Genomic DNA, 19049 nt, shown 5'->3' with positions numbered 1-19049 from the left:
GACTCATTCAATCTATCAGTGACAGTAGGATAGGGCTCACTGACAGTTGTAGCTGTTTAATTCACCTGTAATAATGACGTGTCGTGTGAAGGAAAGGTGGGGAACGAATACTGGCCATGGCACCACGTGGGTATCTTGCTGTTGAAGGAACAATCTGCACACCATGTGCAGGCGCAGTATTATCTTAAAGGATGAAACGTTGCTAAACACATTGTGCAAGTCACCACAAGAGTCAACAACTAAGTTATTCCGATATTATTGACCTGTGAGCCATAGAGCACATTTCGGTCAGCCGTTGATTTACCAAAAGAAAAGAAATATGCAGCAACAACATCCTCACATGTCTGAATGAAAGTGTCTTTGAGGCTTTAGTTTTTAAAGGAAGCACGTTTCGTCTAAGGGACAGTCACATTCACATACATTGCACAGCACTGCACAATTATGGACTGAAACAACGTAAATACTCCTAGGCACAAAGTAGAGCAATAGCATCAAAATCAGATAATATGATACACCTGGCCTTGTCACCTACACTGCATATCTCGGCCATGATGAACAACAGTGCGTGTCACCGTCCATTAGATCATGTGGTTATTACCCATACAGTTGGTCTAAGAACATGTGGGTACTGTTTCAACAGTGGGGTAAACCTTGTTTGTTTTTATGAAACTTACACAATCAGTGGCTAATTCCATTCCAACTAGATGTTTTGTAGGGGGGCAGGGGAGAACTATCACTTGAAAAATGTTAGAGTCGCATCATAAATACTGTTAAAACATTGGTTTTGAATGCTACCGTCCATGCATACAACTGTGGTCAAGCAGATAATAGTTTACAGGTCCCGCAAATGTTGCCATCCTTTTCATAATTTACATACGGTCATTTCAAGTTTGGCCATTAGTCGAACGGAAGCTCAATGATAATATCTGACATGCATGTTTGGTATTCATGCAATCACAGCATAATTCTGCCTCGCGCCTCCATGTGGTAAATTCTATAGTACAGTATTCTGTTCCATTCAGGTAGGGCCGGAGGAGGCTTTATCCTTAACCGATGAAGAATATCGTGTTCTTGGCATCCCTCTCATGGGAGATCGTGCTAGGATACGAAACCGCTGTCGGGAGTTTATAAACGGTAGGTTTCAGTCCAATTTAGAAGATGTAATGCTCATAGACGTATGTGTTTATTGTATACAATACAAAATGCACATACTTGCCTCACTATATCGGGCAGGCTGTTACTGAAATCTTCAAACTTGTCCAGGTCACGTAATCCAATCCAAAAGTGTACTTTAGAGGAATACATTCAATCTAGTGTTAAACATAGTTTATATTTCTTGTTATCTATTTGCAATGTACATGGGAATGAACTCACATTTTCACATAAACTGTGCCCTCGTATTTCATTTGTAATAATATTATAGAAAGGCCGTTAAACAGCATATTTGCAATAATTACATTCAGAAAATCATATTACAAGTTCTATTCCAGCATGTTCTGAAACTGAACAATAATGCTTCATAGCCTTAAGAACTATATTTTATTGTTTTGTATGTATTCATAGGAAGGAAACATCCAATGTGTGTGTTAAAGTATGAATGAGAAAATTGTAGTGCAAACATTATAGTGATACATTTGACACCAAACGCATCTACCGTTAACGCATTATGGCACGGGTGAAGAACGTCATATGACTACTATCAACGACAGTTGGTTTTAGTAAATGCGTCGTGATTAGTTTCAGTTATTGGTCCTACACAGGGCTGGTAAGTCTTGGTATACCTGCTCCGGCTGAGCTAATTAAGAGATGCTATTCGCTTTTCCGAAATGTGTTATTATCTCCCTTTGAAAAACAATTTACAGTTAAGTCCCCTTAGCGTCACCCCCTTCGGCCAAGTATTCTCAAGAAATATCAAAGTTTCACAGTGTGGGTTTATTATGAACCTAACCCACCCTTATCTTGTAACTAACCCTGGTGGACTTGTGATTCACTCACTGTAGCATTTGTGATAATCAAATAGGTGTATTTCAGAATAAATCACACCAGAAGATGCAACGCAATAACGGTTCTTTTGCACTCTGGTGAATAACAAATTAAAACTGAAAGAAAACCATACCTATTTTACCATGTGCAGGCACAGATGGTAAAAGAGTAAACTGTGAGTAAACGACAGTCGTGCGACTTCGTAGACTCTCAAAGGTATTTCCATAGAACGAATATTGTTTGACGAAACCAAGTTGAAGGCAAGTGGCCAAGAAATTACGATGGGAAAGGACGATAGTGTCCTATGCAGTGGGATAGTAATGAACGTAACGCCATTAGCAGACAATGTGCCTGGATATGAGCGCCATATCAGCGCACTATTACCATATTACAAGGGGGCATCTCAACGAAATTTCATGCATTTGCATGTGTGTTGAATATGCCTGATCTACTGGTATTTATTAACATCTTACGTGTGTGTCTGTCATGAAGTTTATGTTGAGATATGTAACAGTGTATGATACTTATACAAAAACTTATATCAGCTATCGCATTTAATGTCTCAATATATAGGTGCCATAAGCACCCAAAAATCCACAGGACTGGATATTATTTGTAAATTGTTATGACGTGCCGTTTACATCCCCTGTTTATTTACCATGAAGGATTATCTTATCTTAGTTGATATATGTAACCCCCAGCCCGAACCCAACGCCTGAATCACTGGAGTCAGACTCCCACGTGGAATCGGTCAGAGGTGTAACGACTGGTCTGACATCACTGACGTCGTCGCGATCACGCTATAGGCTGCCTGGATGTCCAGCACATGGTCCTCTGCCTTTTGCCATGCTTCTCATGTAATTCTTGCAAATGATGTATGGACTATATCTGTGACATCGCACATCCGAATGTACGTGTTGTTACTGGATACAAAGCCCTTAGAGTTAGCCCAAATCGGCTCAATCGTATTTAGCGCATAATATGTCACTGAAGTAAGTAAAACAACGTCACCCTTGTAATACAACATCATCGCACACAAATTTGCATACAGCTATGGTCTGTTAAAAAACCCTTGGCTTTTGACGTTTCTGCACTAATCTCTCCTTTTTTACATTTCGTAGTGCTATCTCCCTACCACTAAGACTGTAGTTAGGCAGACCTTGGTGTGACACATATTTCACTTTTCATAAATTCTGGAGAATGGACAAAGGGCAGATAGGAGGTAGACTGAAATAACACGAATGGATAAACGCAATAGAGAAAGACAACTAGAGGCTAGTACAAACAGATGGATCCAGAGTAAGATGGTTAGCACAGACATTGATAACGCAATGATTCCCTGCAACAAAGTAACAAGTCCCAGGCATTGGGCAGGTGGGTTCCTTGGTCGCGGTTCATGGCTGGCTGGTGTCCCCTGATGTCAATGGCTTCTTGTAGTTTTCTTTTGCGCCAGTTGTTGTTGGCGGACAGGACTTTGGTAGCCTCCCACTTGATGATGATGTGATGATCTTGGTTGTTGATGATGTGTTCAGAGATGGCGGATTTCAAGTCTAGTTTGTTGACAGAGTGTCCTTTGAGTCTGGTGTTAAGGGGTGTCAGGGTTTCTCCGATGTATTGATGGCCACAGTTGCTGAGGCCTCTGCCAGACACCGAACTCGGGTGCACGTGCCATAAATCAATGCGTTTTGTTTGTGGTGTATAGCCTGATAGGTGTTAAGTTCAAATTTCACGTGGTCAGTGATCGAAGTTGTTTTTAGCATATTTGCATTAGCAGACAGGCAGGCAGACACATAGGTGTTAATAAAACAGACATTGAGTTTTGTCTGTGACAGAGGCATATCTATATCACAGTTATAAATTCTGTCAACGCTAAATAATGACATTGCTTTTAAATATGGTGAAACAGTCAAATGAAATTATATATACTGAAATCTACTGTAATAACATATAAAAAGTAATCTAGGTAATCTACTGTCCTAACATATAAAAAGCTCGCGCCTGTGAAATATTAACAAAGCATTAGAAAAATAGCTCCGAGTAGAACGCCTCACTGGTTGACACATAACTGAGTAGATATAGATCCTTAACAAGGTTCTTGTATGTAACGAGGATATTGTTTAATATTTGTTGTTTCTATACACAACCAACATAAGACTATTCCTGCTCACGACCTTATGTTATAATTTGGGTATCCTGCTTCGAGCAGCGCGAACCATTTCACTGCGCATGCGCTATGAGTGCAGTGCAGCACAGCAATTGAAACCACTTTTCACCCCAGCTGGGGTCAATTTAGTGAATCGTTTGAACTCAGATTCCGCGGGGTTTTTTCATTGCGTTATTTTTCACCTTTCTAAGTTGAATTTGCATTTTTGATAATTTGTTACTATACGTCTACACCCAAAGGTATCAGAATATGCAAAGTTGTTTTTTACGTTGCATGTAACCTTTCACATATTTAATATTTCGAAACTTCATAATGTTACCAGCCATGGTGGAGACAAACACGGAGTATTATCACAAAGTATTATTATAGCAATACAATATTGCTCACTTTGATCATGTTGTCATGGAGTTGAGATATTGAAAATCATTTATAGCTGTTCATTGTTTTGTTTGATTAGAGAACTATCATTACATGTACCACCATGAACATCACTGATCAGACACATTTGAAAGATAAGTGTATATTGTACAGTAAACTCACTAAAAACACTCACTAGATATATAATATACTAGTATAGTTATATCGAAGATTACATCAAAGATTGTTTCTCCACTAACTTGGACTTCACCACTAACTTACCATGTAGCAGAATATATAAAAGAATAACTATACTATTATTTATAATCCAAACTAGTTTGTTTGATTTGCTTCATCAATTATTATCAAATTGAACATGGTAAATGTGAAAATATTTCATCATCTATTTACTGCTGCAGAGAAAAAACCCCTCATATATGTCAGTTTAATATCCTTGATCAAATTAGGAAAATCACATCTTTTAGAAAAAAAATATGGTTTCTGTTTTTCAATCATTCGATCGAAAGCACAGGTAAAAGTGACAAAAGGCGTAGATTCTAGATCATGTTGGGATTCCGAACCCGTAGAACAGTTACTATTACCAAGATGACAGGAAACAAATATAGTAAACTCAAGCTGAAAACGTTTTCTTTGGAAACACAGAGGGGGTGTCATATCTATCTCTTGGTACTTTACCATCGATGAAGTGTTCAGAACAAATGTCTTTGAGCACGTGCATGCGTGTGTATGTGTGGCTGATTGTACTAGTCCAGACTTAAGCTGGTTGATAGTGCAAGCTCACTCAGATACCATGCCGCAGTTAAGCATGAATACCCCACTCAGACACGTCATACACCTAGCCAACCAGTCCTTGTTGTTACGCATTAATGTCGAACAGGAACCAACAAGTGCCATATTTTAACGTCTTTTGGTATGACGCGGCCGGGGATCAATATAGCCACCTTGGTCTCTCCTGGCGTACGCTGTAGCCACTACACCACGGAGGCGGTTAATTTGAGGGAGACTTACATTGAAACTTTATGCATTCCTTCATCCATCACTTCTCTCATCACTGAACTTAGTGAACTGAAGAATCTTTAGGTTGTGGATATGAAATAGTAACAAACAATGTACTATATAGAAAGTATGTATTGATATTTATATCTAATAGTGGAACATTTTACATTTGGTAATTCACGAACAATAACTGAAAATATATACTAGCCACATAAAGAAACTGTGCACACAGAACATTACTTCAGAATTGGAATACAACACAGAAAAGACGCAATGATGTAGACATTTTATAAGCTGAAGTATCGGGCCACAACAAAATGTCAAAAGAACATGAAGAATATCCGTAACGATGACGTAAGAAGTTCAAAACTGAGTAGGGGGTGACACGTCGAAGTAATAAAGTCAATAACGGGTATGACATTCATGCGCGTGAAGCACAACAGTGCATCGACGACGCATAGAGGCTACCAGATGAGCATTGAAGGCCTGGGGAATGTTTGGGACGTGGTCTGTCCAGTCTTGGCGTCGGTACTCGGGGACACCATGAACGTCGGTGGTCGGCGACGTCATTACTGTTTCCAGAACGCCTGACCAATGCAGATATCATGTTATGAAATGTGCTACAATCTGTTGTTGGCTCATGCCTGCTCGAACCATTCCAATGGCTTCATGACGTTGAGCAGATGTTAATCTTGGCGTGATGTGCATGTGACTTCTCACGTGAATTTGTGAACGTTTGAATGACCAAAGATGAAGCTTTCGACAGTGACAGCATTTTCCGAGTTTCACATGTTGTGTGCAGCAGCACAGGTTGCAGGTGCCGTAACACATTGCAAGTGCATAGGCCACCATCAATGACGTCACGTCGGCTTGCACCTGCATGAGCGTTTGATTGTCTCCAATACTTGCTATGTTCACATCTTTAGTTATATATTCTGTGTGCACAGTTTCTTTATGTGGTCAGTATATATGGCAGCTTACATTCATTTTGGTTAGTATATTTTGATTTTCACTTTGCTAAGAGCAAGTAAGTCAAAATATTAACTTGGCACCCTGTAGTATCTCCCAATTAAAGAGTTCCAAACCAAGAACGGTAACTCTGTGTTCCACAGATGATAAAGGATATGAGCGAAAAAAGAGGAAAATAAGTCCTGGGTCTTGGGGGTGGCATATTCCCATGCCATATGCATTGACCCCAGTGCAATGAAATCTGGAATTCCGTGGAAATTCTCATCCATTCTCATCTTCGGAAAGGCGAATATAGCATCGTTATCCTGCTGATATACCTGGGTTACTTAGCATATATTCATTTATTTAGGAGCAATAATTTATCTACATATGGTGAACGCAATATTTCCTTTTGTCCTCTTATTTCAATTGTAATAATTGAAAGGTTTTCCGAATTCTATTTAAAGTTTGTCCTGTTATTAAGGTCCAAAGCAATCAGTGCTCCAAAGATTCCACAACATGCGACACAACAGAAGGGGGTGCAATGCAATGCACTGCCCACCCGGAGACTGCGTGTTGGGTGGAAGCATACTGATGCAGGGCATACCCGCCTCATATCAGAACCTAAGGGAGGAGGAAAGCAATTTCTTGACGTGGACAAGACGTTCACGCTCGAACAGTTGACAGAAGAAGTGAAGGAACTATATTTCCCAAGTGGCAAAAGTCAGCTCATGGCCATAGACGGTCTTAAGTATAATTTAGAGTTTTTCAATGGCATGGGGGTGTCAGAGAAATGGATGGAATCTGAGACCCTCGACGATTACCTAAAAAAGGAAACAACGCATCCTATAAGATTTTACCTGCACACAGAGGTAACAATGTGAAATAGACTCAGTCATGTAAAAATGCAGAACATACCATGATTTTGCAAGTACCATTCACATTTCAAAATCACCTTTTAGTATCAACTTATGACTGAAATGTAAACCTGAATACTTGTGTTTGGTGTTTATTACGATAAATTAAACGTAGGTGCCAGGGCCCCTATTCTCGAAAGGATCCTTGCCCTAGCATATCCTAAATTTGCTCCTAGGGTCTAGGATAGTTGTCCTACGTTATTCTCAAAAGGTATGCTAGAGCTAGGTTATCCTAACTGAGGACAAATACTAAATTAGGTTCTGACCTGTGCTAAGTCCATCTTAGTGGAAGTCAACATGTGTGGTACTTGTTTGTTCACCAATTTTGACGTCAATCAATATGAATTGCATTTCACAGCACACAGGTTTGATGGGTTAAGTTGAGTTGTTTGTGTTTATAGTATCAATTTATCGGTAATGAATAGGCATATTTGTTGCCATACACATTCTTTAGATCTCGTTCAATTATTACCTATCCTAGCCCTTTTTAATCACAACACAGCTCTTTTCTGTCACATTGCTGTAAAATGTGAGTGTAAACACCAGCTTGATAAGTGAAGTAACTCCTGTTTATTTCCTAGGTTAATTTTCACTTTGTTAGATGATGCATAATGGGATTTGAGGTCATGATTTTCATAAAAAAGCAAATATAATGAAAATAGTTTTTGCACATATGTTAATATTTCAAACTCTGAATTATAAAGTTTAACTCCTTGTAGAATAAATAAATGTTCAAAACCTTTATAAACCATTATCGAATTATGAAATAACGATACACTTTTTCTGGAAGTAGGGTCATTAGGACAGATAGATATTAACAAATTTCAATAGATATTTTAGATATCCGAATATGAGGTGCCTCTATTTTTCTGGATACAAGAAATGAATTGTAAGTATAACGATAATGTTTCCATCTGGATCTACTAAGTGCATCAAAAGCTGTATTTCACTGCTTTCAGCTTTTTTAGTTTGATTTCTAGTCTGTCTATGTATCTTGTGAACGACATTGTAGGTGCCTTTATATATGTGATTTTCATGCAATGAATGAACGTACTATTAAGGGGAATACCCAAGTTAATTAAGGTTTGTTTTTCTATCTCACGTGCTCAAGAGGTCACTATCCCATCCAGGATCGGTAGCTCAAGTTAGCACAGGTAGAGGGTCGTTTCAAGAATGTGTCTTATCCTAAAAAACGAAGCAGCAAGATAATGATCATATCTGTGAGGAGAATTATCAGTATTTTAGCTGTAACGCCATAATAGCTTGTGCCCGACAATACCATTTGTATACCGTTGCAGCTATTCCAGATGTTGTGTATTTACTTGTGATTCACCAATGATACATAACTGGCTTTTTTCAGCTGCTGGTGCACTTTTCGATGCAATGAGTCTTACATTTTCTTTTCACAGGCAAATACTCATCGACCAAGTGAAACCTCGGAAACAGTGGTATGCATACATGTTATGATCATGATAAACAATCTAAATTGTCTTTCATGGAGCTATTCAAACAGAATAAGTGCGAAAAATACCTTGATAATGCCTGAGTTTATCTCAGCAGGATAAAGCAAACATTTTCTTTACATCCATCCAGGGGTCTGGCAACACTCAGGATTTTCATACACTTGAAAGTATGCCACGAAGGAGATCCAGTGCAAGGTATTTGATAAACCTCAATGATGTGTTTGCATCATATTAGCTATGTAATGCATATTTCAAGACAATGCATGGAAACACCACCGAAATACAGCCAATTGTTTGCTCCCTATACTCCAGGGGCACCGGTGGAGCCTCATCTACAACAACAACAGACTCCACTACCAACACCGCAGGTGTCGTCAGTTTGGTAAGTTCTGTATACTTAATCCGATTTTGAATTTAACATGATGTTTTCATAGCATAATGCATAATAATGTGAGCTCATATATCAACACGTACAGAGCAACACCGCGATTAAGTCGACACAGCTTGCTCCATCTAATCCTGTGCCTTCTGGTTGTGATACTTAGCCATCTTACCTTGGAGTATGGTTGTTTCATTTACATGTTCTTCTTCTTTCTCTATGTATTAGCTTTATATACAATCAGCATGTTTCTCACTTTGAAAACGTACTTCACCATCATTACTGATGCATTGACGAGAACCTGATTAATCAATTCGTTATGAATTCGTTTACTTTGCAACAGTGGCTAGACGTATATCAGATTTCAAACTTATTTGAAGACAGACATTTTCGTTATAGGATGCTCATGTTGGGGATGCTGCTGTAGAGGATGCTGCTGTGAATGTGCCAGTAATGGTAAGCGTCCTTGTATTGATACATATAATAGTTTTGTTTGCAGACAATGTAATTTGTATATCGTTGCAGCTATTCCAGATATTGTGTATTTACTTGTGATTCACCAATGATGCAGGAGATCCAGTGCAAGGTATGTGATAAACCTCAATGATGTGTTTGCATCATATTAGCTATGTAATGCATATTTCAAGACAATGCATGGAAACACCACCGAAATACAGCCAATTGTTTGCTCCCTATACTCCAGGGGCACCGGTGGAGCCTCATCTACAACAACAACAGACTCCACTACCAACACCGCAGGTGTCGTCAGTTTGGTAAGTTCTGTATACTTAATCCGATTTTGAATTTAACATGATGTTTTCATAGCATAATGCATAATAATGTGAGCTCATATATCAACACGTACAGAGCAACACCGCGATTAAGTCGACACAGCTTGCTCCGTCTAATTTGTGTGTTCTGTGTGTGAGACTTAGTTATTTTAACTATGATTTACTTTGCTTATTGTGTGTTTTTTTCTATTTTCTCTTCATCAGTTTAACAACCAACCACAATACGAATAACTTTCAATACATCATTTGCAATTTTACTGATACTTTGAGGAGCACTTTCTTCATGATTTCGTTGTGACTACAACTGTCACTAGAAATGCACCAAATTTCAAAAGGTTTATGTTTATGTTTGTACAAAGAGACACAAGTGTGATATGAAAGTGTCACCCCACACAAGTTTCTATATCAAAATTGCAAAATAATTCATTAATTTTATGAGTACATTGATTAGTGATACTAGTGTAAACATAAAACTGCCACTCGCCTCACAAATCAAATGAAAACATGACTGAAACATGTAGCTGTACGATATTTTCCCCCAATATCAGTACTTGTATATTGTATTATCAGTGTGATATCCCATATAGTATACAACTATTTCCATTGCAAAGGGGTTATCTATACCGAGTGTTAAAATGGTGACGGATTTTTTTCTTTAGGTATGGTATTTGTGTAATCTTTGAAAAATTAAGGTCACGTGAAATAAAGTAACAGGTTTAATATTTTGTATTACGATGTGGTTGATGTTTCGTTTCTTAGTTTCTTCTGAATATATGACTTTGGTGTACATGTTTATGTAACACTCAAGGAACGTATTCAAATATTTCAAACAGCGCCAATATCACTTATGATATTAATGTCATATCATGTACGGTTCACAGCGCACCAGGAATACGCGTAGCCGTTCGCGAGGACGAAGGTTAAGCACGAGGTACGATATATAATAATTTCCGATATACATACGTTTAAGTGATGTTTAAAGTGTCCTCCACGAACGCTCATTTTTCTGTAAGCTGCACAGAGACATTTACAAGGTGGAGCAGTAAGGGAATATAACAATATGTGGATGACCAACTTTGAGCGACGTTTCGGTGTAGGTTCTAACACCGTTATCAAGCAACTACTTCTATAGATTTCAGTGACAGAGAAGCTTACAAGTGACATTAGATATCAATGTTTTGTGAAGCATGTGATGTTTTGTTCAACTTCAGGCGTACCACACGTGGTGCAGCAACTGATACTAATGCTCGAGAGATCGATGAGGCACCAAGCATAAACGTCAGTGAGCATCCTTTGGTGAGTTAAGAACAGAAGTAAGTCTTTTGGAGATATAAATCTAAACGCATGAAAACAATTGTAGGTGTAGTACGTGTGGATAGTAATGACATATAAACAGGACAAATGGGGACGAAAATTAACCGACCGTACTAAAGAACGAGGCTATAACAACAAAATATGTTTTTACAATATGAACATATGTCAGTGTAAAAAAACTGCTGCCATGTATTATGCTTATGATATTACATTTACATCTGGAAAAACGACCAAACATAGTGGTTATTGTTTACAGAATAAGACGCTTATTGTCAATTTAGGAAGTGGCTGATGACGAGGTCATTCCCACCGACACCGGCACTCCCACAGTATCCGTCTTGGCAAGGCAGGGACAAATAGTGATCCATGACCCCGTAATGGTAAGTGACGGAGTCTTCTGTTCCTGTGAAAGGTGAGTGACTGAATGAATATGCGTTTTAAAATCGTTTCATGATATTTACATACCAATTGTATTCTACAAACCTGTGAAATCACTGAATTGGACACATTTGCAAGGTAAAATGATAGCTACACATGTAGACATGTATAGACATATTTTCAGGATAAACCTATGGTGTCAAATGACGTGGTAAGGATATAGTTCGCAAACATTTTAGATGTAATTCTTTCATTTTCTTTCGCTTTTTCTGTCGTTCGTTTGTGTAGTAACTGTATTGTTCACAGTATTCAATTCTGTGGTTGGCAGTATATGTTCCGTATGTAGCTACATTGATAAGCTCATATGTCCAATTCATATACTAAACATTTCTTTCAGGACCATGACTTTAACATGTACAAGCTTGGTCAAAATGTGAAAATGTCAAGGTGAATGGTAATATGCTATGATTCACCTCATCCCATTTTCTTAATGGAAACAAGGTGTTCTGTGTGATGATTATAGTGCCGCGTCAAGATTATGTATAGCCATTGAAGGCCTGGGGTGGTTGGGAAGACCAGTGATTAAAGCCTTAGGTCGTCACGCCGACGTTTGGGCTTCGTTTCCCCATATGTGTGCAACACCCCCGTGATATTGCAGGAATATTGCTGGAAAGTGGTATGAAACCATACTCGCTCATTCAGTACTCTCATGAATATATAACATACACAACTATTTATCAAAGTGTACTTAATCTATTTGACCTACTTAACCGTATGGCTTTTGTAAAATTCACTTTAGTTAAGCACATGAAATGTCCTTACATGCAATCCTTTGTTTCAGGATGTGGATGAGGACGAAGACGACTTGCCAGACCTTCAGCTTACTCAGCATAACGATACCAATTCAACATTCGAACAGTAATGCATAGAAATGATAAACATACCCTGAGTAACTTATAACTAGAGCGAGTGAATGACATACTGACTGAGTGAGCTTACCAACATGGTAGGCTTTTAGCAGAATAGCAGCAATAATACCTTGTGGGACACTAGAAATTGGCGACATTGTACTCGTAGTTGATTCAAACACATGGGTAAAAGTGGTGAGCGAACACTTGAACCTCTATTCTACCATACTATGACAATACAAGCTAGACACAATCTCAAGTCTGAACAAGTTCAACCAGTCGTGGTGACAGGAAGGTTTCATGAATAAAGAACGGACTAATATGAGACACGATCTCATGTACACCGCAACCCACGTGTGCCGATCAATAACACAGGCACAACATATTTACCTAAAGAATGGTTCTGCTCATGTCAGTGCTCAAATGGCTGCAAGATACCACACTTGTCACTTATAGATATGACTACTACTGGCCTTGGCCAATTGTGTTCAGAAATGGGGCTGATTAGGGATGGTGACATTTAAGCTAAATACTCCATATAACGCCAATAATTACAGTACGGTCACCAAGTTCTGTTATATGTGCAAAGTGTGCAAGATGGAACGGTTGTGAAGTTTCTTGTTCAGTTCTTGTTCACTAATCAGTATTACAGCTCTGCTTTTATCTCAATGTAGTTGAAACAACATTCTAGGTCTCATGTTCACTGGGCAACCACAGCACGTCACTACCGATAATCACCCAACCATTACGTTTCTGCGACAGGGAAGATAGTGAAGAACATAACCATTGAATATATAATATGTGTGTACGCTGTCGGTCATAATTATGGTCATATTTGTATCGCTCAGGGGAAAATGTTACTTCAAACCAGTAGTAGAAGTTAGGTGTGTGTTTTGGTTTCAAGTCACTGCATAGAACAATGTATTCTTGTATGTTTTCCATTAGGCTGACCTTACAAAGGAGATTACAAGCTTGGGCACTGGCCATGGTGAAAAGACCCAAAGTATTCTCATACAGCGAGAAAGGGTTTTAGCCACTGCTCTCAGGGCCACGACCAAACCTTCCTTTGATTTTTTGGCAAAGGTAGAAGTTGAATTTTCAAATGAAGACGTGGGGTCGGAACTTGCTGCAGATTTTGGGGGTCCAAGACGAGAGATTTTTGGGTACGTGACAATAAAAGCAGTGGTTTGATCGAATCACTTTCCTTCCTGATTTTCAGCAAATACTGGCTTTTGTTTTATTTAGAAGGCAATAGGAAACATATACACGTATGTACTTAGTAGGTTTAGGTTGTATACTGAAGTAAATGTGTGATCAAAAGACAATTACCAGTTTCATCAATTTCGCTCAAAATGCACTAGGAAATATATAGCGAGGGAAAATATAAGGGAACACCACTTTAGCGCAGTACACAATGCGATACGAAGGCTGGCGAAAAAATTCTTGAACAGAATAACGGAACCCTTTTATTAGTTCCATTATTTGCTGTGCATGGTATACTATTCAAAACTAGCAGGTTATATTTTGTTTTCATGTGAAACTACAGGAATATATACGGATAGGTTGCATTAAAAGTAAATGGTTTATGTGGGAATAACATTTCCAAAGAAATCACACCACACAGAAGTATGATGATAATTAATAACGTGACCACGGAAAACACAGAGAAGGAGTGAGTGAGTGAATATTATGGTTTTACCCGCTTTGAGCAATATTCCAGCAATATCATCGCGAGGGACACCACACATGAACTTCACATGTTGTGCCCATGCGGGGAATGGAACATTCAGCGTGACGAGTGGACGTTTTAACCACTAGGCTACCCAACCGCCACCCAGCAGGTTGGGGAGGAGGGGTATTTTCGAACTAGTATTGCCATACGGAATCGGTTGTGAAAAAAGAAGTACTGTTTTGAAACAAATGCTCAAACAAACTTGTTTGAACATTTAATAATAAAGGAAGTAACAGTTATGCAGTAGCTGTAACATGTTGCACAAACGCTGCTGTGGGTGCTGACCCTTCCCCTATTGACGTCATTGGCAAACCTCTCTCAATGAAACTGATGTCAAGAGACCAGATGATATTGACTCATCCAATGACAAAAACAGGGTTTTACCCCATGCTGGTGACATTGACTGCAAATATCCGCATTTCAAAATTTGACAACCTACCTCTTTGACGATGCTAGTACAGTCACAGAAACTACAAATATGTATTAGACCTGATTGCCTACTCCATATGGGTAATATACTTATACATGTATACACGTACTTGTACATGCGGACGGTTAAGGATATTTACCGATGAATGAAACATTATGTATATATAATATTTGCAGGGAACTTATGAAGAACATTCGTGACCAATGCTTTGAAGGGGAAGCAGGACATATGGCTTTTAGCCACAACGTAAACGCCCTTGACGCTTCTAGTTATCTGCAAGCTGGAATATTGGTGGGATGGAGCCTTCTGCATGGGGGCCCTGGGATCCCATGTATGGGAAGGACAAGTTATGCCCTTATGGTTGGGAGGGATCATTGGGACATAAACCCGGATGACATTCCAGACTTTGGAGTCCGCCAGATACTTCACAAGGTGATTAATAACTGAATAGAGTGGAAATGTTGTTGCTGTAAACCATAGAAAGAATGACATGTATGAAACCTTATCTGTTCTTTTATCTGCCAAATTAGATGACATTGCACACATTTTGTAACTCCTTTCACAAATGCAACAGTTACTGATTTCAAAACACACAAATTCAATACTCGGTGTGTCATATTTTATGAGTAGATTATGTTACTACAGGTACAAGAAACATATACATACATTGAACCTTTCTCATGTATCTGACCACCTGTGTGGGGGCTATAGGCCTATATACTGCGCGATTAAAGGTATGCTGCATGGACATGGTGATGGTCAGTTTTAAAATGTGCTCCACTTGTATACCACTGACATTTGGAAAGGTTTCCGAAGGCCTTGGATTCAGAGTAACTTCAATTTAAATTTCAGAAATCTTAAATGACAAAGGGTAACGTAAATGTTTTATTACTTGAGCAGATACGAACCTGTGAAACTACTGAGGAGCTCAAAAACACCTGCAGGGAGATGAGCGACTGGCTGATAGACCTTGGCTACTGCAAACCCACAACATCCCTGGACATCTTGCAGTTGAATGAAATACTAAGAAGTCTCGTGAAGACCTATATTTATTACAGGTAGGAACTTACATAGTCTACACAAACATGGTCATGCCACCGGCGTCAAAACCTTGATGTGAAACTTGTGCAATTTGACACGTGATGTGTTCCCCTAACTGAGTTCAACACACGAGTACCACTCTCTGGTACTGATGTTACAGATTTTTTTATGATAGATTTGTATGTTTTAGGGTGCATGCAGAGATACATCAATTCACATCTGGGCTCAATGTACTGGGATTATGGGACGTAGTAATGTCTGCGCCCGATACATTTGAGCCTCTGTTTGTGGAGGCTGACGGCCCACTCACCCTCAGGCAGATGAAAGATCTGTACAGGGTGGAGCTGTCACCGAGAGGCTCCAACCAAAGACTTGCAGAAAATGATACCATCTTTGCATGGGAAGACTTCCTTCGTGCTTGTGATAGTAAGTTGAACTAACATCACAAGCCATGATATGTGTTACTGGTGGTTAAATTTAGGATATAGCCTTCAGGTGTCCACCATAATACCATTGCAAAGCGTTATTATAGTGCTGAATGTTGTGGCCTTGATCAACAAACAGCTGAGCGAACGTAGTATGAACATACTTGAAGTACTCTAAGAAAGAGCATGTTCGATGGTGCAGGAAATGTTATAAAAGGTATAAACCTACTTTATAGCTGCTGCATCATTAACAGACAAAGGGGCAAGTGATCCATTTTGTAATACTGTATGGTAAATTGTGAACAATGATTAGCATTACTTCAACTTAACATTGATGTTATTTCGTTACACTAATTTTATGTTTTCTTCCACAGGAGGAGATTTGGAAATAAGCATAGTTGATGTTCTACAGTTTTGGACAGGCAGTAGCAGGATCCCGCCCATGGGATTTGACAAAAAACTCGCAGTCGAGTTTGTCCCTAAACGACAACCACCGCCGTTCCCGGTTGCCCACACCTGTGGCCTAGTCCTCGAACTAATGCGTGGGTACGACCTTGATGTTCTGGCATCAAACATGGTTTATGCTATCAAGCACAGTGGGTTTTTTTTCCTGGCATAGCACGCTTGCCCTAAACGGATGCGGTCGGTCAGATACGTTCACTTGTTTCTTTCATTATACCCCCGCTACAAAGTAACGAAGTAATAGATATGCTCTGGACAAAACCATCAAACACATTTGGCACTACAGTCCGTTTGGCTCAAAAGCGGACCGATGAATTGCAATCTAACTTGAAAACTAATAAACATAAAATACTCAATGAAACGCTGATCATAATCAAAACATCATACCCACTCTGTGAGGTTTTTGCAGAATTTTTGTCCCAAAAATTAAAAAGTTGTTTAACAATCTGTCATTAAAATATTGACACAGTTCACTATTTGTTACGAGGGAGGAGTGCAGAGAAAGGGACAACCAGGTGTTCGAGAACGGATGGAGACGGCACAGCGCAGGTCAATGAATTAATAACTTTGTTTGTGAACATGCTTCTCGAACACCTGGCATGTTAATCATTACCCATTGATGTGCCTTTTGCTATTTTAAAGTATTTGCAGAATTTTGTGTTTTGCTGTTTCCATGGAAACACGACTTAGTGCCAAATGTGTTTGATGGCTTTGTCCGGAGCATATCTTTTAAAGTGTACATGCTAGGTTCACCAAGCTTCACACACATGTTAATCATTACCCAATGATGTGCCTTTTGCTATTTTAAAGTTTTTGCAGAATTTTGTTTTTTGCTGTTTCCATGGAAACACGACTTAGTGCCAAATGTGTTTGATGGCTTTGTCCGGAGCATATATCTTAAAGTTTACATGATAGGTTCACCAAACTTCACACACGTTAATCATTACCCATTGATGTGCCTTTTGCTATTTTAAAGTATTTGCAGAATTGTGTTTTTTGCTGTTTCCATGGAAACACGACTTCGTGCCAAGTGTGTTTGATGGTTTTGTCCGGAGCATATATCTTAAAGTTTACATGCTAGGTTCACCAAACTTCACACACTTTAATCATTACCCATTGATGTGCCTTTTGCTATTTTAAAGTATTTGCAGAATTTTGTTTTTTGCTTTTTCAATGGAAACACGACTTAGTGCCGAATGTGTTTGATGGTTTTATCCGGAGCATATCTCTTAAAGTGTACATGCTAGGTTCACCAAACTTCGCACACATGTTAAGCATTACCCATTGATGTGCCTTTTGCTATTTTAAAGTATTTGCAGAATTTTGTTTTTTGCTGTTTCCATGGAAACACGACTTAGTGCCGAATGTGTTTGATGGTTTTGTCCGGAGCATATCTCTTAAAGTGTACATGCTAGGTTCACCAAACTTCGCACACATGTTAAGCATTACCCATTGATGTGCCTTTTGCTATTTTAAAGTATTTGCAGAATTTTGTTTTTTGCTGTTTCCATGGAAACACGACTTAGTGCCGAATGTGTTTGATGGTTTTGTCCGGAGCATATCTCTTAAAGTTTACATGCTAGGTTCACCAAACTTCACACACATGTTAAGCATTACCCGTTGATGTGCCTTTTGCTATTGGAACTTTTTTTCAGAATGTTTAGTTGTTGGGTTTCATGGAAACATGACTTGGTGCCAAATGTGTTTGACAGTTACCTGGCCACAGCATATGATCGAAACTATACATGCTAGGTTCACCACACTTAATACACAAGTTATATGAATCATGACCCACAGATATGCCATGTGCTAAAAAATTGTGTGTGTGTGTGTATAGAGATGATCTGTTTGATTGGCATTTTAGAAGTATGGTGAGTAATAAGAAAGTAAGATTTTGTTATGGATAACAACTTTTATTGTATATGATGAGACGTTTCGGTATGGATTCTTATACCGTTGTCAAGCAAGAGTGACATACCGAAACATCGCATCATTTACAATAAAAGAAGCTGTTATCCATAAAGAATGAATATAGAGGTGTTGGGTTTTGTAAATACATGCTTTCTGCATTTGCGTTCGATCCACTAAACAAGTACTGAGATGGTAAACTACTGCGTAGCTGGAAACTGCCGTTCGTCCAAGTGCAAAACAGGATCCAGTCATCCGAGAAAAATGAATGCAGTTTGTTTGCAATCCACATACATAATAACATGTCATGTGTACAAGTATCACAACCTGCTTGGCTGTGTAATTATATAATGTGACAGAACAGAACTCAGGTGCACGAGCCATAAATCAATGTATTTTGTTTATGGTGTAAAGCATGATAGGTGTTAAGTT

General features: G+C 38.9%; 1 protein-coding gene and 1 long non-coding RNA gene across 3 annotated transcripts in view; one reads left to right on the top strand and one right to left on the bottom strand.

Moving 5' to 3' along the window:
- Nucleotides 1–19049, bottom strand: part of LOC124291519 (ankyrin repeat and KH domain-containing protein mask-like) — a 139173-nt gene that overhangs the window by 76850 nt on the left and 43274 nt on the right. The gene's annotated exons all lie outside the window — the stretch shown is intronic.
- LOC124291523 lies at nucleotides 9013–9685 on the top strand. Its single transcript, XR_006902231.1, has 3 exons — nucleotides 9013–9044; nucleotides 9162–9231; nucleotides 9628–9685. It is a non-coding gene; the product is annotated as an uncharacterized LOC124291523 (long non-coding RNA).

The sequence above is a fragment of the Haliotis rubra genome, unplaced genomic scaffold, assembly GCF_003918875.1.
Source record: "Haliotis rubra isolate DU_JTF1 unplaced genomic scaffold, ASM391887v1 Scf494, whole genome shotgun sequence".
In the NCBI taxonomy this organism is placed as follows: domain Eukaryota; kingdom Metazoa; phylum Mollusca; class Gastropoda; order Lepetellida; family Haliotidae; genus Haliotis; species Haliotis rubra.
Note: the sequence above shows the minus strand (reverse complement) of the source record. Positions and strands in the feature narration are given on the sequence as shown.